Source organism: Cyanistes caeruleus, chromosome 2, assembly GCF_971803275.1.
Source record: "Cyanistes caeruleus chromosome 2, bCyaCae1.hap1.1, whole genome shotgun sequence".
Classification (NCBI taxonomy): Eukaryota; Metazoa; Chordata; class Aves; order Passeriformes; family Paridae; genus Cyanistes; species Cyanistes caeruleus.
The window spans coordinates 61,770,685-61,794,147 of NC_141702.1; the positions used below are offsets into that span (position 1 = coordinate 61,770,685).

At 43.4% G+C, this 23,463-nt stretch overlaps 1 protein-coding gene across 8 annotated transcripts in view; it reads left to right on the forward strand.

The window, feature by feature from the left end:
* HIVEP2 (HIVEP zinc finger 2) overlaps nt 1–23,463 on the forward strand; it is a 137,874-nt gene that overhangs the window by 30,634 nt on the left and 83,777 nt on the right. For 6 of the 8 annotated variants that reach the window (XM_086877343.1, XM_086877347.1, XM_086877344.1 and 3 more), the window contains exon 2: nt 2,111–2,216. The exons of 1 other annotated variant lie outside the window; for it this stretch is intronic. The gene's annotated coding sequence lies outside the window, so the exon portion shown is untranslated. Of the gene's footprint in view, nt 1–2,110; nt 2,217–22,105; nt 22,309–23,463 lie in introns of those variants that run through there. One more of the 8 variants, XM_023923474.2, reaches the window with a different exon arrangement.

The following is a 23,463-nucleotide window of genomic DNA, read 5'->3' on the forward strand; positions in this document are numbered from 1 at the left end:
AAGTGGTTTGTTTCGAGCACTTTTGGCTTTCTTCTACACGGTCTCTGAGATCCCTTCCATCTGCACTGTAAGCAGAGACAGCAAGCTCTGAAATGAGGCATAACTGGTGGCTTTGAAAATCTGGACCTAGCCAAGGAAGAGGATAAAGACTAGTGAAGACATTTGAGCAAAAGGTTCTCAGATGGAGAATTACAAGCTGATTTCCTACAGGACACTGGAGAGCAGGAAGCCAAAGGTAGCTGATGAGAGCTACCAACTTGAGTTAGGTTTGAACATGATTCGCTAGAGATAGCAGACTGCATTTCACCTGGTTCCAGGTGTGCTGTATATTTCTATTCATGATGTAGCTATCCGGTGATTATTCTTTTCAATTTATATGGTGATTTAGAGCTTTAAAATTAAAGTATTCATGAGAGTTTTCATTTTCTAACAGACATAAAGAAAACAGAAGGAAGAATGTTTAAATTATTCACCTGAAAAGTCCTGGTAGTTAGCAAGGTAAATGATTAGGTGTAGTCATTAGGGACAGATTATTACATGACCCCAAATAAATCTACAAGCAGAAAAAGAATGAGTTGCATGTCTTACTGTGTTTTTTTGTTGAAGGCTGTGTTTATCCTTCTGTGGGGGGGTCACGAATGATTTCTCTGGGAAGCAATATTCTTTTCAAGCCTTCAACAGGTTGAGAAATTTTGCTTTTGTAGGTGAAGGAGAGTTATTGGGAAAGAAAATTTCATCGGTTCCGTAGAACAGATCTATCTGCACTCAGAGAGATCTCCACACCGTCTGCCAGCCAGCGCTGCCTCTGGGCAGTCACTGCTTCCCCGTTTTCCTCCCTGCTGCTGGGTCCCATGCTGTGGCTCAGCAGCTCACCTCAGCATCTGGTATTTAAGTGTGCCTCTGCCCAAAAGTGTGTGCACTACTCTCTTTGTATTCATGCTGTTTCAGAGCAAGCAAGCTTTAGATATTACACTGTAGCATCATATCCATAGGGTATCCTTCACCTGGACCTTCACCAGTCATTTTTGGTTGTTGTTTTGGACCCATGGATTAGGTTATTTGTAATTTAGTCTTTACATGGTTTTATACTTGTTATTGAAAACCAAATGCAGAGTATAGGAGACACTGACTTGCTTAGGTGGCAGCACATGAAGTTGTGTGTGATGCTACTGAACTGTGGGCTGTTGAGGTTGCTCACTGAAGTGTAATAAAGGCAAGAACAAAGCCAATTTGGAGGCATTAAGAGTCAGAGAAGCATTAGAGTAAATTAAAGAATATAAACTATGCCTAAAAACTGAATTTTTGAAAATTCTTTGTTAGTTACCGGACTTTCTTCTTGAAAACCACTTACCTGAGGATGAGATGCAGCTTGTAGAGTAAGGAGCAAGATCAGCTTCTGTTTGGGGAGACTCAGTTAAGAAATTGGGTAGTTTGTTTGCTTGTTGCAGTGTGTCTTCTCATTGCAGATAGCACTGCTAATACAAGCTCATTTTCCATCTCTGCATTGGTTACCTACCAAAATATTTAAAGACAGACTCAGTCATTGGGTGATTTTAAATTATCAAATTATTATAAATAAAGTAGTTGCAGTCACCAGTGGGAAGTAAATGCTTTCTTAAGATCCCTTGGTCTCAAGAAAATAGGTTACAAGAGAGCTCCAGTGTTGTGTCTTCTTCCAAACCATCAGTTTGCAATGTTAGGGAAAAGAATAAAAAATTAAAAAATGAAAGCTAAAGCCAAACTGGCGATGCATTGGTGTACTGGTGAAAGGAATTACGTGCTTTTCAAGGACCTGACAAATGGGAAATCTGAAGTTATGTATCTGTTCACCAGACAGTAACAGCTTCTGCTTTAGTATTAAAAACTAGTTTTCAGTGCTTTGATAATATGCCTGAAATATGGTCTGGAGCAGTGGGCCAAAACCATTTGGCTACAGCAGGGCACTTTTGCTTGCCATTGTGAATGGCAAAATGTTTTCTGTGAGCCTGGAAAAAGCACAGACCCTGGAAATGCACAGGATGAATGTGTGAAATGCACAAATGTATTGGCAGAGCTTACTGTAAACCTCTGAATGTGATGAACTTAGTATTTGGATTTGTTGTACTTTCAGGTGGGACCCTCTTCTGACATGTGATCTGCCGTGAGCTACTTTGACTCCTACAATGACAATGTTATCACTGCCACATCTCTGGGAACCAGTTATTCACAAGTACATGGTATGTGAACGTCTGCATCTTACATTAACCATTGCTTGTTGGAACAGCACAGAAACAATAACAAGAAGGTGCTAAAAGTCATTGAAGTAAATGTTAAGCCACATGTACAACCAGTTACACAGAGCTGTTCCAGCAGATGCTTATCTGCTAGGCCTGGCCTGTATGCAGAAGAGTGAACTGTTTTAACTTGAACATGTATTTATTCACAGATATTGGTAGAAGCATTCTACCGATGTTTCCTTTGGACAAGATTATACTGGTACAGTGACGATATGTGGATATACAGATTATTCTCTCTCTCAAGAAGGAGGGAGTGGTAGCAGTAGCGTGAAGGGTTCTGTACTTTATTGTTCTGTACTTTAACTGTATTGCTGCGCTTACAGCAGTACTTTTGTTGTGTTTAGGAAAGGTCTTTAATTGCTTTCTTTCTTCATTCCATTTTCAATTTCTGGTCAGTCTACATTAGATTAATTTCACACATCAGTGAGTCCCTAAAGAAGTGTAAATTAACTCCATTTTACCAAACTCAACCAGATGATGGCAGTTATTCCCTTGATGTTTATCTTTACATCACCCACCATCTTTGACCAAGATTTCAATGCGAAGTAAATTCGTATTTGAGCCTGTTTTCATCACCCTGTATATGGAAATGGAGATTGAGATCCACATCTGCTGAAGGGAGGCTACTCAATTTATTGCCTACAAGGCAAAAAAACCCTAATGTCACTGATAGCTGGCATGGTGGTTTTTTTATGATTCTGGCTTGAAATGTTTAAGGCACACCCAGGTCCTGCAAGACTATGGCAAAATGGTTTTATGAGAGGGATTGCATTGTTGCTTTAAGTTCTAAAGCAGTTCAGAGCACACCATGTGTTAGCATGGAACATCTTCTTACTTGTGGCCCCAATGCAACTTCCATCAAAGCTGCCTGAAAAAAAGTTTTTTCATGCTGATGGGAGTGGAATTGCACTGCATTTAACACCTTCTGCTAAAGTAATGTTCCCTGCTTGGAATTTTTTTTTTTACTTCTTGGCCATCTCTTAGAGATTTAGTATTAAAGGTAAAAATATGAAACAAATTACAAGGAAATGGATAGACAAAATAATGAGAAGATAACTCAATTAGTGAAATGCTTGTTATATGTGATAAGGAGAGATGACTTCTCTGGAAGTATATATCTGGGTTTAATGCACTGTATTTTTACATGTAATTTTGAAGACTCTGTCAGAAATATCTACTGCTATAGCAGTGATGTGAGAGAGGGAAAACAGGACAGAAGTCAGATGGGGAGCAGGAAGAGAAAGATCATTCTTCACTGATCAATGCAGTGCATTTTGGGAAAGCAGTTCACAGCTTGGGTAGCCTGTGTGCTGGTTGGTGAAGGTTTCCACATCTGTCTGGATGGTTCAAAGAGAAGCTCTCAGAGGTGACATCTACCACTGAAGTGAGAGAACATTGCACCTGCTTCTGCTGGCAGGGCTTCTAGCATGCCTTTGTAGCCACCCTCAGTAGTCTCTGCTGGCCAAACACCATTAACATGAGCCTTTGCAGACTGTTTGTGTTTATTCAGATGTCTCTTCTGTTGTCCATACCTAAGCACCTTTTCAGGAGGGACATAGGAATAAGAATTTCTGTTGCTCATGTTTCTTGTGAATCGATTCATTTTCAAATGTTCAGAATTACTTGTTGGTATGTGTTTTTGTAAATAAGTTGTTTTGGTGTGTGTGTGTAAGCATTGGTAATGGAAAGCTGGTTTGAAGAAGATGAGTTTCATGTCCTGCAGAGGCAGAGGTCTGGAAAGGACCCAGCAGGCCAGCTGGTCTGCTTTGATGCCATCACAGGTATCTCATCACGAAAAGCATGAATGCATCTTGGTTGGCTTTTTCACTTTTCTGGTGGAATATGGCTTTTTATGGACCTCTCAGAGTGCCAAGGGCAGGTGGTGGGGAGAGGCAGCTGTCATAGAGTGGTGACCACTTGCAGATCTTTGTGCTCCCTGACACAAAGAGCAAGCAGCCATCTCACAGCTGTACTTTTAATGAGCTGTAGGGCAAGGGAGGCTGCATCTCTCACCTCATGAAGCTTCTGATATGTGGCAATAACCTTCATGGATTTGCCATCTACACACATCAAAATGAAATTTCCTTTGACTGGTGAACACAGGAGTCAGAAAGAAGTGGAGGTTTTCATGTTTATTTTTCTTTTTTGGGTGTTATTTTGGTTCTCCTCTTTTGCCTGTTCTCATATAGCATTGCAAACATTTCAGAAAACTAATCTGCGAGAGCACAACTCATAAAAGATCGACCTGCCAGAGGACGAGGCTCTGCTTATTACAGAAAAGCTTCTGAGACAGTGACAGCTGAAAAGATTACACACTTCCACAGGAAATTAAATTTGATGTAATATAGTGAAAGAATGACAAAATCGAAAGGGTATATATAACATATTTGTGATTATTAAGCAGTAGAAAAATGAAAACTTGAGATCTAATAAAGTGTGTGTAATTTAGATATGGATAGAAAATTCCCAATAGTTTTTTTTAAAGTTTGGCCCTCCACTTTGCTTTGCCTTCTCTCAGTGCTGTTATTTCATTGTGGAAAATTGTTAACTTCTTAGAATCATAGAATGACTTCAGTTGGCAAAGGACTTTTAAAGGCCATCTAGTTCCAATACCCCTGCCGTGGGCAGGGACACTTTCCACTAGACCTGATTGCATGGAGCACCATCCAGCCTGGCCTGGGACACTTCAGGGATGGGACACCCACAGCTGCTCTGGGCAACTAGTTGCAGTGTCTTGTAAAATTATGTTAACTTTTGTGCACGTTAGATTATAAAGCATTTAAATCACATTTCAGAGCAGCCCTATGGTAGGTATCCAGGTAGATTGCATTCTTCAGCAGAAGGTGCATATGTGACAGCAGAGTGGGAGAGGCAAGAGCTTCCTTCTTTGCTTTGTCCTTTTCCCTTGTGGATGTGAAGTGCTAGAGGGGGAAGGTTTTCTTCCCTGTCTGCCCATGCTTGTTGCTGAGGTGCAGCATGGAGCTCCATGGTCTGTGGAAGTCCTAGCTCTGTCCCAGGTGCCAGGGGGACCCACTGGGGACTGTTCAGGTCCTTGCTGCTAAGCCAAGGCACAGGCAGGTGATGTATCTCCTTTTCCCCTCCTCCTTGGGGTCAGCATAGGTGCCACAGTGAGCCTGACTCTCTCCTGGACAGGTGCTTCACAGCAACACATAGGTTTTCTTTCAGAGTGGATGATAATACCCTTAATAATTTTACACCTTAATAATTTTTTCTTTAAGATCTGATTACCTGCAGTTGGAAAGAATAAGCAGGACTCTGTCAGATTTAACTTTATTAACCATCATAAATCCTTTCCTTTTTTACTCTAATCAGTCCCTGGAGTCCTATTAAATCTCTTGACATTGCACTGGCCTTTCATCACAGCTCAATATACATTTTCCTGTAACTAGAAAACCGGTGGCGAGAGCCTTACGTAAACTGGAGGTAATGGACTCAGCAATGGGGACACGCGACTGTCAGACACTTGCTGACGATGGAAGGAGGAGAGGGAGCTTATTCTGCCAGCACAGCTCTGCGCTCTGCGGAGGGCAGCGGGGGGAACCCGAAAACACAGGCACTCGCAGGGTCCCGCTAGCACACGCTAGCACCTAGGCACAGGGAATCAGCTGCCTTGCTGTGGCCCAGAGACAGCAGTGCTTTTGTGCCTCATTTTGGCAAGTGGGCGCCAGGGGCCAGCCCTGCCTGAGAAAGCCCCTCTGTGAGCAGCCCCCAGCCGGTGTCCCTGGGGCGGTGAGTGGCCAGAGCCCGCCAGCGGCCGGCAGGCTGGCCCAGCCACCGGGAATGGGGCGGCACAGGGACCAGTCAAACCTGCACGGGTGGAGGTGCTGGGTGAATGGGGCTTTTCTGAGCCGGGGACAATGCTAAAAGGAAGGAGTGTTACCAGGTGGTTGAGGGGCAGGCACCAGAGCAACAAATGCTGCCTTCATAAAGTCACTACCTGGGTTATTGCCTCTCTGTCCAGCCTGCGCACAAAATCCTCCGGAAACCAAGAGGGGAATTCCCCGGTCGGTAGGCTGTCTGTCTCTCTGCTGTCCAGGAATTCATGGGAAGGAGAAGGCATCCCAAGAATCTGCCCCAGTGTGCAGGGACAGTAAATTCCCTCTTGTTTTTCCATATACACAAGTCAGCAAGTTTCTTCAGCAAATGCTTTAATTTTGAGCTTAATACTATGCAAATATTTAACTTGGGACAAAAAAAGCCTCAAGCTGGCTTCAGACCGTGGACTGGCTTCCAGTTGTTTCTGCAGGTACAGATCCAATGTTTACATACATGAATGGCTATTTGTTTGTTTGTTTATTTATTTACTATGGTAATCTTTTTTATAATGAACTTGGATATTTTTGTACTCTGCTTTCGCTTTGGACATAAAAGTCTATATATTTGCAATTCGTATACAGGCGTTTTCAGAAGATTTGGCAACAGGCTCAGATCTGCTGAAGATAATCACTGAATCTTTAGGATGACACAGAATTGTACTGACTTTGTTTTTTCTCTAACTGGAGTGCCCAAAGCTGTGATCACCACTGCTATCCCACCAGCCTAGGTTATCAAAGAAAGGTATTGAAAGATTTGGTCCCTACTGCAGGATCTCTATACTCTAATTTGTTTATTCAGAAAAAATGGGTACAAAAGAATATTCAGGAGCATCAAGAGCATTAGCAATACATAGGTTTCGAAAGTCTGCTTAAATGCCACCTTGAAAGATAATACTTTTCTGTACCCACATAGATTTCATACATTTATGCTTTCTGCAGCCCTCATCTTGGCTGCTGCAGGCCTGACAACAGGCTCCTATTAAAGAGGGAAAGACCATAGTCTTGTGGACCTTCTATAATGTGCTCAGCGTGAGAGCTATTGAGTTCATGGAGACGAGAATAGCTATGTCAAATGCGTTTCATTTGCATGTGGCAAGATAGAAAAAGCAAACTCCGTGTGAAGAGGAGCAGGCAAGAGAGACACTGAATGCCTTAAATACTAAGGGAGTTAATGCTATGCAGCGATTTTGCTTCTGTTATAGGAAGTGTAAGAACAGTATGCTTCCTGGCGTACATCGCCATCCAAACTGCAAAGGTTTCAGTTCCATGGCAACACGGAGGGCCCGACTGTGCTGAAGGTGGATGTATTAATGCATTCAGAGTGAGGGGTTGGGACTGAGCTGGGCAAAAATAAAATGCACCAAAATTTTTCCAGTTAACTTATTTATATATTAAATAAAGCCTTTGTTCTTAGAAAATCAAAGCTGACATGGATGCACCTGCTCCCCCTCTCCCAATTCTCTCTGATTCTTTTTACATGCATTTTTCTCAGGCAAAAAGCAAACGAAGAGGCTGGGTTTTTTGATGTTTTTTTGTAAGACTAAGTGCAGCAGCTCTTGAATGTTGCAAGAAAATTATATTAATCCCTGAGACAGTTGTATATCCCTAGAGAGAAAGACTTGGGATGGGGGTGGAGGGGCATATTGTTTCCAAGATGTGCTGCTTTACAGAGCAGAGTGAAGCAGTGGGTGGTTGGTTGGTTTTTGTTTGTTTGGTGGGGTTTTTTATTATTATTATTATTAATTTCCTTGATCCTTTTGATCTGCCCTCTTTCTGCCTTTCTCTACATCTACTTCCAGTTTCCCCTACCTCCCCTGGCTGAGGAGCAGGAAACAAGACTTAGCTCTGTTTCCTGACATTCAAAGAAATATAAAAGTACAAAGAAACGGTGTATTTTGTTTTCCCAGCTGACTTGGATTCACAGAGCTGCACTAGAAAGGCACCTGCTCCCAGAGGGGGTCAGGAGTCACCCTCCAGAACAACTGGGCAATCAGCCAGGGAATAACTGAGAGCTGATCATTATGTGTATTCTGTTTGATCTGTTTGGTTGACTGCAGGAATGTAGGATGGGGAATTGTGATAAATACATTTTGCTCAGGGTGAAGAACTACCTCAGGCTGATCCTGCCAGCTGTGCTGATGGGTGGATGAATTGCAGATTTGCAAGGTTTAAAGTCAGACTGGACAGTAGGAAAACCTCCAGATGTTGGTATTTGTGAAGCAAACAGCAGTGCTAATCTGGCATGGTAAGGCTGACAGAAGTGGCAAGTTAAACTGGATTTACAGCTGCTCTGTATTGCTAAAACAGGCAAAGCAGCCAGAACATACCAGAAGATCTGGCCTAGAGATTTCAGCAAGATTTCTCTGTCTAACTGCAGGAAAAATATAGCTCTGCAGTTGGAAGTTGCTGTGCAAGAAGAGAGCAGTTGACCAACTTCCAACTGCAGTTATACTGTGCAAGAGGAGAGGAGGAATAAAATTAATCTCTCGTTTAATTTATTTCTTCCTTTTTTAAAATTTGGTTTGTGTTTTTTGTTTGTTTGTTATTAAATAGCAGCAGGAATATATTTTTTCTTAAAGAAAAGCCTTACTTCCACTGCAGTGGGAACCTTGTGTTTGAGATTCTGCTTGGAGGAAATTTCACCCTCTTCAGGAGACCAATGCAATGTGGGTAAATCCTTTCTAAGGGAATAAATAGCAGTGGAAGTGATCCTGTCTTGGCATTCCACAAAGGGGTGGATTTCACCCTCCATCTCCAGCCGAGCTGCAAAGTAAGAAGGTGTCATTTTTAAATGTTCTCTTTCTTAGGGAGAGCAGCACTGGTATGACCAGGTCCCTTGCTAATGCTGCGCTTGACATCCCCACGATTTTGCTGTTGTGGCTTCTGATTTCTGCACAGCTCCCCAAAACAAGGAAGCAGATGTAGCTCATTACATACTGGTGTATGCTTCCCAAATTATGTTGCACCTCCATTTTCCTGAGTTTTGACAAAGGGACTGTGGATACAACCCTAAATGAAGAGGAGGAATCATGCAGCCAACAATGTAGCAAGAGAGCTGAAGGATTCCTTTTTAGGTGTCTCTACCTGATATTATCCTCCAAACAGCCCAGCTGCTATTTGTCAGCACCTTCCCAGGGGAGTGCCTCAGTCAGCTTGGCAGGAAGGATGAAGAGAAAGCACCAAGAGGAACATCAAAGAAAGAAGAAAAGGAGGAGAGAAATCAAGGATGGGAAGAGCAAGGAAATAGAGCAAAGGCAGAAGGGTGATCAGAGAAAGGACGGGGCTGGGAAGAACACAGCAAAGGAAAGAGATGTTCCTCTGTTCCTCTGGTGCCTATGAAGGAAAAGCTGTTTTTCAGATGTGATGTAGACAAAACCAAACCAAACAAAATACGGAGCAAGAAAATTGGAACACACAAAGTGGGAGAAGGTACCAGAGGGAGGAGAAATTAGATTGATTTGAAACTTGAAGAGGTGAAAATACATAAAATACACTGATGAATTTCATACCATGCTCCAGCCTATTTTAAACAGTAGTTGCTAAATTTGTAGCATCAAGAGCCTGTGACCTTCTTATGGAGGTTTTGTGGGCTGGTGAGGAGCAGTAGGGCCATACCTGGGAGGCTGCTGCAGGCACCAGAATGGGTGGTTGGAGGCAGATCTTTTCTATGCACCATGTCTGGAAGCCTGAAGCCAGTATGAATATCCCCAAGGAAAATTGCTCATCCTGAATCTGGGGACTGACATTCATAAAAATGTGCCTGCTTCTCTCTGAAGGTATCTGACAAAGGGCTGTTGCCATGCAGGCAGGGGTAAGGGCTCCCTCTAGATCCCTCTTCCAGTTGTTCAAGCTATCTAAGCTACCAGAAATAAAGAACTGAATGGAAATTTTAGTTCTGGCTGTGAAAAAGAAGCTTCTGAATGAATTCTGCATCCCATAATGAATGTCTTCTTTCCTCCTCCTCTCCACCTACCTTGTTCCTAAACATTAACATTTCATGTCAGTTGAGCTAAGTTCGGTGTCAGACTCAGAGGATCCTGCTGAAAAATACACCCCTGTTTTGTGGCAAGCCAGAGAAGATGAGAGGCTTGCGGTGTTTTTCCTTCTCAAGCTCTGCTCTGCTGGGAAAAACAGATAAGGCTGTGTGAAGCTGTCTTCTTCCCACTCTCCTAAACTTCGCTCCTAAAAATGCTGCTCTCTCAACAGCTTTGCTTCTTCTCTGAAGGAGGCACGGCTTGGCCTACTTAGTGCCATCGCTTGCCAGGGGAAGTTTTCTCAGATTGTGGTGACTTCCATCTTGATAGGAGGCTGAGGAAGATTGCTGTGGAACAACTCACTGGCATTGCTAGCTGTGTCATTTGAAAATGGTTACTTAGGCACAAAAGGGAAGAAAGAGATCAGAAATGATGATATTTAAACCCTATCCAAAGCTCCAAACCTCCAAATAATTTCTGCCATTTCTGCTTCTTCTTTTCTAAGGACTTAGACGGGATTTGTTTTATATTTTTAAGCTTTTCTTCAGAACCACCAAGATGAGAAACATCCTTTCTCTGAAATAGGTTGTTTTGTGGGAAGTGGTACCAGTGTGTGCCAGGCTGAGGCTCAAGCCCTGGCTGACCGCTGCAGTGGCCATGCAACACCCAAGGGCTCAGCTTAGGGCATCAGTCTAGAATTCCGCCTCAGAGCCACCTACCAATTTTCTCCAGACTTTTTGGAATGTCACTACTGAAATGCAAGAGGATAACAAATGTCTGCAGAGGTGAAGAAATGTACATTCAAATCAGTGGGTTTCTACAAGAAGAGAGGAATGGTTCTCTGGGCACTTGTCTCTGAGATACTCTGCAGTTTGTGGTAGTATTTCATGTTAAAAGCATGGAGACAGGAGAGGCCTGGAGACCTTGATAATTTTTCCTACTATAGAGAAAGCAAGTAGTGAAAAGCTCAAGAAGAAGATGTTGGTGAAAACAGGCCCTTTGACAGTGAGTGTGGTCTTGCTGCTTTTGTTGGAGAGAGTAGTGATATTCCTGTATCTTGCTGTAGTGGTGCAGAGATGTGCTGATACCTGCTTATTTTGATCAGGGCTGAAAAGCAGAGGCAAAAAAATTGCATGTGGCTTTGGAGTGCTGTAATACACCTGAAATCAAAGCCAGTGTGATGTGGAAATTAGGACGGCTGTATGTGTAACCCCAAATCTCTCAAGCAGTACCTGAATTAACTTCTCAGTTAGAGGAGCACCACCTTTCCCTCAGAAGCCAGGTGAGCAGGACAACCGTGTCCGCACAACAGAAGTAGTTTTTTTTCCCTTCTCTCACCTTGGTGTCCAGTCTAGCAATTGGGAATCAAATTTAACCCTCAATGTTTATTTCAGGCCCTCTGAGTCTTTAATTATTTGCCAGCAGCAAAACAATTACTTTTGATAGGCACACAAGTTGTTTTTTAATTTGTTTATAATCAGTTTTCTAGGAGGTTGCTTTGATGTGGGAGGAACTGAATTCTTTGGGTGCAAATATTTGCTGTTGACTCTCCTAGTCATTAAGAGATGTTTTCCACGTTAAGGTGCCTTTCCTTATAAGGGCAAATGTTGAGCATCTCCTGACACCAGAAAAATGAAATATGTGGCTGCCTAAAGAGGAACCATTTGCTGAGCTGCATCATGTGAGGGCAGGAGGGATCAAGACCAGCCCAAGCTTTCTCCAGCTTCCTGGGGAGAGGCCAAAGAACCCCTGGGCCCCTCTGGCTGCTTTGCTGCTGTGGCTGCCCACACCAGCCCCCAGGACCTGGGACCCCACAGGTGCTGGTTTCAGCTATTGACCTACATCCCTGCTGAAATGGCTTCATGCTAAAAGGTGTCACTGTTCTTTTCCAAAAAGAACGTGTTTCTTTTTTCTTGCGCTTTTTTCTTTTAAATAAATTCCATTGCCACCTTTTTTGTATTTTCCAACTGCAGCTCTTTTAAGGCTCCCTGCCTCTGCAGTTTTTTGCCTCTGTATAGGTTATTTTTGGAAACTGGGGAACCAGGAGGAGGGAGGAAATTTAGGGGAGTTGACTGTGCTAGAAGAAGAAAGCTCTTTCCCTTGGAGTGCTCTTTTTTCCCCGTCCTTTCTTCTCATGACCTCTGTGGTCTGACCCCCGTTGCATTGCTCATTCCAGGGCGAGCCGTAGCTGACCCTCTTTGTGCCCGGCGAGCGGCTCCTTCCCACGCGGTGCTGCTTTGCAAGCTCTGCTTGCTTCTTCCTCTCTGCAGTGGCTGCTGCTTCTCTGCTGCTTTTCTGGGTCAGCCAGTTGGCCAAAAAGTGGGTAGGTGGTCGAGCAGAGTTTTGGGAGCTGTGAAAACACTGGAGGCACTTGGGAGGTTGTGCGGCTCAGGGTAAAATGTATGCAAAGAAGAATGTGTTCCCTTAGTTGTTTTCCTCAGGGGAGCAGCCCCATCAGGGTGGTTGGCTTTTTCTTGAAATGCTGGTGGTGTTTTTTATATTAGAAGAGTTATATACTGACTTCCCAAATTTGCAAGAAAAAACCAAATTCTTTGAAAGACTGGGGAATAGCCACTGAAACCTGACCTGGCAGAGAGACCAGGAGCTCACCTTTTAGATCTGGTGTGTGGGGTAGGCACTGGTGAACACAGCCCCCCCCCCCCCCCCCAGAATGCCTGAACTCTTCTGAACAGGAACAATAAATTCACCACAAAAATGTAAGGAGAACTTTCCTGTGAAGGAGCAACCAAGGACTCTTTTTCCTGTCTAGGTTTTCTAAAATTACTAATGCATAGAAAGTCATTGACCATACAGTAAGTCAGGCTGCCCTTCTGCTGAGACAGTATTCGGATAATTGAGATGCCTGTGATTACCCAGGAAAACTTGCTGATGTTTACACTGCTGTCAGGTATTGAAGTCACACCACAATATTTGTTGTGGTATCTTGCAATAGATTTTAAAATAGATTGACATCACAGCACAAAGTGGGAATTTTCCTGATTTTTTCTGTGGTTATGAAAATGCCTAAATAGCAGTGTAATGCAGTAAATGTTAAACATTAAAAGCAGGGTTTATGTGTATTGATAAGAGGACATTGGTAGAGAAGAAAGCTTGAGTTTGATGGGAATATGGTAGAAATTAAAGCAGGGCATGGTGATTGACTCAGAGCATTAACATGGAGGCTTTAAGGGACGGATTTGGGTCAGCATCATACCAAGAGGTGGTATTGAGAAAGACTTTAACCCTAAGTAAATACATTTTGAAAAAGAAGATTCTGTACAAGAAGCCACACAACTGATACAAAAAGCCAGCAAATATGAGGAGAATGAAATCAAAAGAACGTTAGGTACTCTCTTAAAATACATGGAAATAGAGGGGATTTTACTATCATGCTATTGCAGAGATCAATTAAACTGTGCAGAATGGTTATGCAAAATGTTTGCTGTAGGGAAGTAGCCGTTTTCCATAGATTCTAGGAACAAGTATTGGCATGCTGCCGGCAGTGATTTATTTTCACCCAGCCCTGGTGCTTCTGTCTGGCATTCAATGAAATCTTCCAGGGTAAATTATTTATTTAATTAAGAATGGCCACAGTTGCACTGAGAAACTGGCAGCACAGCAGCAGGAAGTCTGTTAGAGATTGCATCTAACTTCTTACAGATAGGCTGTTTATATATGCTTTCATTAATTAATATAATAAATAATTGTATGTTGGCGTTTTTGGTAATTAGCAACAGTTCCTAGTTTGACTGTGGTGAGTGTACTGCCATGCATTGTAGAAATCTAATTTCTTGATTAAATAACCCAGAGGCCTGTGTAGCAAGTTAAGACATCAGATTGTTCCTAACTGAACTTTTGAACTTTTCAAAGGAAAGGGAGATGTCAGTAAAAGAAGAGTCATATTTATTAGTGCGTAAGATGGAGCAACCCAGAAACTTTCATTTCAGTAGGCATTCCTGTAAGACCAAGGAGAGATATCCCCCTTTTCTTATGCCAAGTTAGCCAGATAATGCTTTTTTCATAGTTTAATGTATTCCAGAGATAAGAGCTGGTGGTTTGAAGGAGTCCAGGAAGAGAGAAATTTGGGTATAACTAGCAAGCAAAACTGGTTTTTGAGGAGAAGTCCATGAAGAGTCTATGCAGTTTTGTACTTATTTTCTGTGTTAAGAAATATAAAAGATGAAGTAATGTGATTTGGTAATTGTACTGTTTTCAATAAATTGGATTTTTAAGAATGCTTTTTGAGTTTGATCCTTGCATTCTTTCATTGATTGTCAAGTAATACGAAGAAACTTCGCAAGAGGAAAAGAAATCACCTCTTTGAGAGGCAGTTACTCATGGGTTTAAGCTGCGCAGTTTGCCACAAAGGGAAAAAAATGGACAAAAATGGACAAAGGTTTTGGAAAAAGATCACAAATAGGCATTTCTGAAACATCAGGCATACCTGGGTTTCAGTGGGTCTAGTAAGCAAATCAACATAGAGCTAAATACACCTTCTGTGATGATCTCCCCTTCTGGCAGGTACTGGTGGTGGGGACCAGCCAGGAGGCTGCAGCCAAGCTGGGTCTCTCCCCTTTGCATAGGGTGGTTTGGACGTCCTTCTTTCTTCCCCCTGCAGCTCCCTCAAGGCCCTGCTGGCTCTCTGATGGTTCCTGCTGAAGCTGTCCACAGCAATATCTGAAAAGCCTCTCAGCTTTGAGAGGTTAGCTTTTCTTTCCTTGGCCTGGATTCTCCAGTGCTGCCAAAGCTGGAAACAAGTGGGGAGCTGGTAGGAGATCGAGGAAAGGTTTCCCACCGTTTTGGCTGTGGTTTCATGTTCCAGAAGGGCTGCTCCTGCTACCTGTCCTCTGCATCCCACACTGGGCTGGGGTTTGGGCAACTGGGAAGGCAGTGAGCTGTTGGATAGCCAAGGATTTCTGATGGGTGGGGACCTTGGATTGGCTCCCCATGGGCACAGGCAAACCTCTAGAGCTGGCAGGAGCACACAGCTGGCATTGAGAGGAAGAAGCAAAGTGGCATCCTCCCCTCTTGGGTGGCAGCTCACCACTGGACTGACCTCACTGAAGCATGAAACTTCATCCTCAAGGGCAGGTCAGATGGTGTGCATGTGAGGTCGTTAACACTTGAATGCGATCTTACATTATCACAGTGCTCAGGGATGGAGAAAGTGAGGACAGTGGAGTTTCCTATGCTGCCCTTTTCCACTCCTCAGTTTTGGTGACCCCTAGTCGCTCTCTCTGTGTTTCCCTTTCCAGATATTAGAAATGAGTACACATTCTGAATTAATTTTTCATTGGCAGTACCTGTGGATGAAGATTGTTTTTACTGATTTGCAATCAAACATGAAACTGAAATAAATGTCATTTCAGAATAGTCTCTTTTGCAGTCACTGTTTCTATTTTTGCTTTACAGTATCTCTGAGGTACTCCTAGTTCTGTGCATTGGAATTACAGAGTCACAGAATAACTTGGGTTGAAAGGGACCTTTAAAGATTATCTAGTTCCAGCCCCCCTGCCATGGGCAGGGGCACCTTCCACTAAAACAGATTGCATGGACCCCCATCCAATCTGGCCTTGAACACTTCCAGGGATAGAGCATCCACATCTTCTCTGGGAAACAAATTCCTGTGTTTCACCATCCTCACAATCAAGAATTTATTATTTATATCAAACCTAAACCTACTCTCTTTCAATTCAAAACTGTTTCCCCTTGTCCTATCACCACAGGCCCTGGTAAGAAGTCCCTCTCTTATAGGTCCCCTGTAGGTACTGGAAGGCTGCTGTAAGGTCTCACCAGAGCTTTCTCTTGCTTCTTCAGGCTGAACACCCCAAGTCTCGCAGCCTGGCTTCACAGGAGAGCTGCTCCAGCTCTCTAATCATCTTTGTGGCCCTTTCTGGATCCACTCCAAGTGGTCTCTGTTTGACTTGTGGTTGTCACCAGAGCTGCATATGGTATCCAGGTGGGGTCTCACAGGAGCCCAGTAAAGGGACAGAATCATGTCCCTTGACCTACTGGCCACACTGCTTTTGATGCAGCCCAGGATGCAGCTGGCTTTCTGTGCTGCCAGTGCACATCGCTGGGTCATACCTAATTTTTCATCTAACAGTGTATTGGGTTTCTGTGACAAGGTTTTGTTAGCAGGGAACTACAGTTGTGACTTCTGTGAGAAGCTGCCAGAAGCTTCCCCTGTGTTTAATGGAGCCAATATCAGCTGGCTCCAAGACGGAGATGCTGCTGGCCAAGGCTGGGCCCATCAGCAACAGTGGTGGTGCCTCTGGGATAACAGACTTAAGAAGGACAAAAAGTTGCTGCACAACAGCAGTTTCATCCAGAGAAGATCAGGGTGAGAACATGTGGGAGCAACAGCCCTGCAGACACCCAGGTCAGTGTAGAAGGAGGGGCAGGAGATGCTCCAGGCACCAGAGCCCAGATTCCTCTGTGGCCTGGGGTGCAGACCATGGTGAGGCAGCTGTGTCCCTGCAGCCCATGGAGGTACAGGGTAGATCAGATACCCACCTGCAGCCCATGGAGAACTCCACGTTGGAGCATGGGGATGCCTGAAAGAGGCTGTGACCCCATGGGAAGCCTGTGCTCTGTCCCATTGGGGGACCCCACATTGGAGCAGGGAAATGAGTGTGAGTTGTCTCCCCCTAAGGAGGAAGGCACGGCAGTGAAAACAATCTCATTCCCCATTCCCCTGCACTGCTGGCAGAGAGGAGATAGAGAAGGTCTGGAGTGAAATTAGTCTTGGCAAGAAGAGAAGGGTGAGGGGAAATTTTTTAAAGGTTTGGTTTTATTTCTCATTATTCTACTCTGATTTTTTTTGGCAAGAAATTAAACTTCTTTGCCCACATTGAGTCCGTTTTTTCTGTAATGGTAAACGGTGAGTGATCTCTCCCATCGTTATCTCTTTTGTTGTTTTTCCTCCCCTGTCCATTTGAGGAAGGGAGTGACAGAGCAGCTATGGTGGGCACCCAGTCTCCTGTCAAGTCAGCCCACCACACAATACCCCCAAGTCCTCCACAGGGCTGCTCTCAAAACATTCATTCCCTGTCTGTCCTGATACTGGGGGTTGTCCCAACCCACATGCAGGTCCTTGGCCTTGGCCATGTTGGATTTAATGAGGTTCACACTGGCCCACTTCTCAAACCTATTAAGGTCCCTAAAGATGTCATCCCTTCCACCAAGTGCATCAATTGCACCACTGGGCTTTGGTCACCTGCAAACTTGCTAAGGGTGTACTCAATTCCACTGTGCCATTAATTGATTAATTAAGGTATTGAACAGAATCAGTCCCATTGAGGTTCCATGAGGAACACCACTTGATGCAGGTCCATTTGGACATTGAGAGGTTGACTGCAGCTCTCTGGGTATGGCCATCCAGCCAGTTTCCTTTCTACTGAATGGTCCAGACATCAGTATCCTTATCTCTCCGATGCTGGGAGACAGATGTTGTGTGAGACTGTGTCAGAGACCTTAAAGAAGTCAAGATAATGTCATCAGTTTCTCTTTCCTTATTCACCAGTGCAGTCACTGTAGAATAATATATAGAATAAATCTGTCATGTTTTGGTGATTAATGTTATTTGGTCCCTCCAAGTCAAGTAGCATACATACAATGTGAACAGATCACTGAGACTACCATTGTTTTTCATCACCATATGCTAGAAATACTTTAAAGGAATTTTGGTAAAGAGTAGATCTTAAAGTATTTTTAGTTAATATCTTGGCATAGGGTTGTACACAGACAAGGCTATTGCTATCAAATGCTAGTTTCTTATTTCAAGAAAACCCGGTTTCAGGTGCTCAGGCAATAGCTTTCTTTAGTTTTATGGTTTCATCTACTTTAGAACATTGACATAAACTCTGTAATTTACTGTTAACTATGCTACCAATATATCTAGCTTAAACTATATCAAAGGTAGTGTTAATTTGAAATTTAACTGCAAATGTACTTATTTCCACAAATAAAAATGTTGATTTTTGTGTTAAAAATCTAAAATAAGCACAAGTCCCACCACCATCATCCATTGCTATTCATCTTAGATTTCTTCAGGGCTGTTTGAATGCAAAGAGAGGTATCAGAGTCCTGCTTCCAAATAGAGAAAAATCAATATGTAGTCTCAGAAGCCTGTGCTTCTATAATATTTTAATTTTGTTTTTCAGTTATAATCAATATCACCTATTTTGCCAATGCTAGCAATGAGGGAAAAGGCCCTAAGACATTGATGGGCAGACAGACTGAGAATAGCATGAACTATATTTATGTTTCTGACATCAGTGTCCTGGTTTTTCTAATGTTGTATGATATGGTGACTAAATTCACCATACTATCCCACCCTTAGTGAGCCAGTATTTTCTAATACTGCCCCTTGTTTCAAAAATCATAGGAATTATAAATAAAAATTTGCTAATGTGAGGTGTTCTCTTACAGTCTGTTTAGAAATCTCATAGTCTCTTTGCTTTTCATAAACAATATTCCTACACTCCATTAATGAATATTCCAAATTGGATGCTCCTGGGACAGTAAGAGATAATTAATAAGCTTCCTACTTCAAACACAGCATTTATAAAACTATCATGAAATTTTGTGGTAACAGGACATCTCTACACTCTTTAATACTTACTTAGATAGGTGTACTTAGTTACCACTGTAACCATGATTCCTGTTGTGTCCTTCACCTATTTTCATTATATTTTCTCTGTATTGAAAAACAGCATATTTTTACTGCTGAAAAAAACAAGAGCTCCTCCTGCCCTATCCTAATTTTCCCACCATATCTCCTTTTATCCCGCAGATACCACCTTCCCTGCCCAACTGTCACATTACCACATCTTTACCTATTCTCTTCAAGAGTTTGCTGGGTTCTTTTATGTTTCAAGAAATCAAGCTTTTGAAAGGTCTGTTGCCTTCCAGAAAAGAAGTTGCACAAATCAACCTTGTTATAGGTCTCCTGTGTGAGAACTGGCAGAACTGACAGCTGGTAAAAAAAAAAAAAAAAAAGAAAAAAAAAAAAAAAAAAGTAAAAAAAAAAAAAAGTAAAAAAAAAAAAAAAGTCAACCTGAAAAATGAACTGTGCCAAAAATTTCACTTTCCAAATGGCATAAAATGCCTGTTTTATGTAAACAAAGGGTTTTGACTGTTCAGTGCTCAAATAAGCCCTTCATCTTTTAATTGATGTAGAGATTTGGATTACAACCGCTTAATGAGTATTGACTGAGTCTGTAGCATCCTTTTGGTAGAGGTTTATGTGAAAGGATCATTAGCTGGAATGTTGTAGTAAGGTGCTAGAGAAATGGAGCCCTAGGACCCTTCCAAACTGCCTGGCCACTGTGATTAACCCATTCTGTCTTCCAACAGGCAGATGGCACATGGGAAGTTAACTTTCCAAAGATAGCAGGAAGTTGCAGGATCAGCCTGAATGCTTCCCACACATTTAAGCAGCTTCTGCTTTACAATTGCTGTTCAAACACAGAAATACACAGTATATGCTGCAGCTTCCTTTTCCCAATCAAGGTTTAAACAGACCTTTTGAGGATTATGAATGCAACCCCAAAAGTTAGTCTGTCTCACAGTATTTATTTTAAGCTTCAGATCCTGATCTCCCTTCCGTGTTTAATTTGATTAATGGTTAATAGGGCCATCCAGAGTTCTCCACAGAGGTTTATGTCTTTAATTAAATGCCCAGAGACAGCTAGCTCCAGCCGACCTCTGCCTCTTTTAGCTGGACAAGGAGGAAGAGAACAGAGCTTTAACCCTGCTTCCCACACAGGCTCCTGTTCTCTTGCATCCTTTGGGCAGCCAGTGGCTGCTGGTGTGGCTTAGAGCAGATGCAGTCACTCGAAGGTGCCAAAGAGTTGTGCAAAGAGCTGCCTGCCACCACAGGCTCAGCACTTCCTGGGACAGCTCTTCCTCAGCAGGGGTTTTCCTCCAGCCAGGAGAGACCTCCTCTCTGGGATTTGGACACTGTTTTGTTGACCTCACCTGTCACACTGATGTTCAAAGTATGTGTTAGGGTCCCTGCCTCATGGCATTCCTAGCTTTGGAGATGTGCTCCAGCTGGACAGGGAGATGCAGCTGATGTAAGGTGATGAGGCCCTGTACCTCAGTGGTACCCGATACAGCCTCCAGGAGAGGGGCTGGAGGCAGAGGGGATGGGGGCAGGCAGGACGGACCAGGGAGTCCGTCCCTTTGACAGACAGCAGAGTGGAAGGACATGAAAGCTCTCCCTGCTCACCGAGGCTTGTGTGATGGCAAAAGAGAGGTCCTGGGCTGATCCATCACTGACTAACTTCAGAATGGGTGGCAGAACATAATAAAACGCTTATAATCTTTTAAAAGGCTCCTGACAGAGGGGGAATTGTAATGGGTGAGGGGCTTCCTGTGTTTCACGCAAAATTGCAGGTTGTATTTTCCCATGAAATGTGCAGACTTGCTACAGAGTATATTTATGTGCTTCACCGGTTCTTGGTAAGGTGGTATTGTACACAGTTATACCTCTCCTATTTTTCATGGCACTTACGAAATTTAAAGAGCTCCTACAGTGGAGAGCACTAAGGGATTTGAGTGTTTTGATTCCTGTATCTTCTGTAGGAAGTGGCTTGTTTTATTCCAGGGCATTGCATTTTGGGGGCACCAGTGAAAGGCCCAGGAATGTAAGGAGGAAAGAGAGACTGCTGCTCGGTGTCTGCAGGAAATTGGTGAGAAAAATCAGCTAGAGGGCACCAATATTTCTTCTTAGGGCTGTTAAATTAGGCCATGTGGACTGGCAGCATATGGATGCATGAGAGAAACAGGAGGGCTTTACGAAACAGTTGTGCTAAAAATAATTTTTGGTGTTATTTTTAATAATGTTATCACAGATGAAGAAAGTGAGGTAGAAGTTTGTAGCCTGAGACAATTCCTTCTCCTGCTTTACAGGGTAAACACTATAAATCCTTGAGTGTTTGTTTGACTAGGTAATGCTTTCCAAAAGCGTGTCAATGAAATAGGCATCAGAGCCATAAAATATTTTCCTATATTTATATTCTAAATGTGCAATAAAAAGTCAGTAAACTTTACACTCCTAAGCACCGAAATTGCTTTCAAAAAGGGGGGTTGGATGTTAAAGTCAAATATTTAAAAAATTAAAGATTTTAGTATTGCCAGCAATGCACAGTCGGTGTTTCATGCTGCGCAGTGTTAGTAGGCTCAGCTATAGCCTAAGTAAGTTTTGTTGCTGTCTGGGCATGAGAAGGATCCTGAAACTGTTGGAGGGGGCAGGACCATTGTAGGATTATCAGTTGATTGGTTAATTTAGAGGATTATGTTTTTAATGCCAAAAAATCCAGCTGCACGGAATTGCAGAATAATTTAGGCTCAAAGGGATTTCTGGGGATCCTCTTTCTAGCCCCTGCTGAAAGCGGGTGCACGGTACGTGGTTTTGCATGTTGCAATAACTTACCTTTGCATGGTTTTGATTTGTGCAAGAAAGATTAACTATTTTGGTATGTTTCTTTTTTGTGTAGTACAGAGGCAAATACCAAGGAAGGATCAAAATTAAGGCAAAAGTTGATCCAGATAGCACTTAAGCCGCACCAAAATATCCCATACCATTTTGCATATATCGTTTTGGTTTTTTATGATTAAAAAAAACATCGCTCTAGGGTAGGACAAGGGGCTTAGTTTAAATATTTGCAAATTAATTTTAAATTGTTCTTTTCATTGCTGGCTAATATGCAGGAGGAATTGGAAAATACCGAGAGCAAAGGCTATACAGCGTTTTTTAGCCAGTGTTTCTGTTTAGACTTAATCGCTATAATGCAGTGTTAAAATTTACAAAACAGCTTGTAATTGCAGTAGCTTATTTAAACCAGCTATTTGTGGTTATGTCTGCTGAGGAAACTTAAACTTCAATGTTCCCCAGCCATCTAATAGCAGCAAATTGACTGCGGGTCTCTTGAAGGAATATCTAAATGTAGGCTGTTGAATAATCCCTTTGGGGGCCCTGTAACTATTTTTGTGCCTGGATATGCGTCATCAGTGGGTATTTTCTCTGGTGACTAGCTTACATCAGTAGGTCTCCTACCATACGCTCCATCAGTGAGTGACTTATGATTGATGGGAGTCACGGCTGCTGTTTAGCTTTTATCTGTGACCTCAAATAATGGACAACGGGAATTTCCAGGCTGTTAAATTCCTTGAATGACTGAAGACGCGGGATGGCTCCGCCGATAAACGCAGGTAGTGCCCAGATGCTGGGTGTTCAGCGGGGGCTGGGGCGGGGAGGAAGGAGAGGGGGGTTCCTCGGCTGCGGGGCGGTGAATCCGCGAGCTGCGCGTCCCCGGGCGCCGGGAAGCGGCCGCGCCGGAGCAGCGCCGGGCGGCCGTGATGCTCCAGCTCCGCCGGCTCTCCAGCCACCCGTGCCCGCTGCTGGCACTGCCCACACATGTGTTTAGCTGCCTCATCTTCAGGGCACTTTGTCCCTTCCCTTGAAACCGGGGAGACGCGCAGTTTGCGGCTCCGTGGAGGGAAAGGCTGTGGGATTTTCAGCTGCAGCCTGGTTGGTTTTTAACCCTTTTTATAACCATCGGCAGCGAGTGGATTTATTGGCGTGCTTCACCCAGGTGCAGCCTGGGCTAAATCTGAAGGTGCAGTAGGCTACGTGGTCTTAAGGTTAAGTTGCACCTGCCACAGTGACCCACTGAGCACGTAGCTCATTTCATGGTGTTCGGTACTTCGTTTTAAGGAAATAAGGACTGCAGATACTGAGTTATCTCCTCTTTCCGTGTCCACTCTGCCTTTCTGTCTGACATGTGAAATGGGGCTGCAAGACAGCTACAAGATTTTCTGCGTTACCTGTGATGAATTTAGCAGCTTGAGTCAGCCCTACGGCGAGGCACTTCGATATTTCTTCCTCTTTCCCTCCTGTTCTTCCTGTCTCAATCCCTTTGGTAAAAGCTATGGTTGGGAAGAGGAGGTTTGCTCTCTGTGAAATTGTGCACAGAAATCTCTCAAGCCCTTCTCCTGGTAACCGGGGAGTAAAGACGACAGATACAGATGCTCCCGGTGTGATCGAGGATTAAAAACAAAAAGCCTTGATGCTGTTTATCGCGTGGTATTGTTTGGCTGAGGGAGGATAGCAGCTGGATCCAAATTCCTTCTCACCACTTCTTCCTGTTGGCAGGTGGCCTTCCGCACAGGCTGGGCTCGCAAACTCTCACGCGGGTCCTACTTATTTCACTGCCTACTATTGTTTTTCATTCAGGTGACAGCGGACTGGGTTTTGTGCAAGATTTTGAGACTTGAAAAGTTTCAGAGGGAAAACAGGAGCTTTGTTTGAACTCGCCTGTGTGCTCCCTCCTCCGCATGTACTAGCCCAGAGGTCGTAGTTAATGA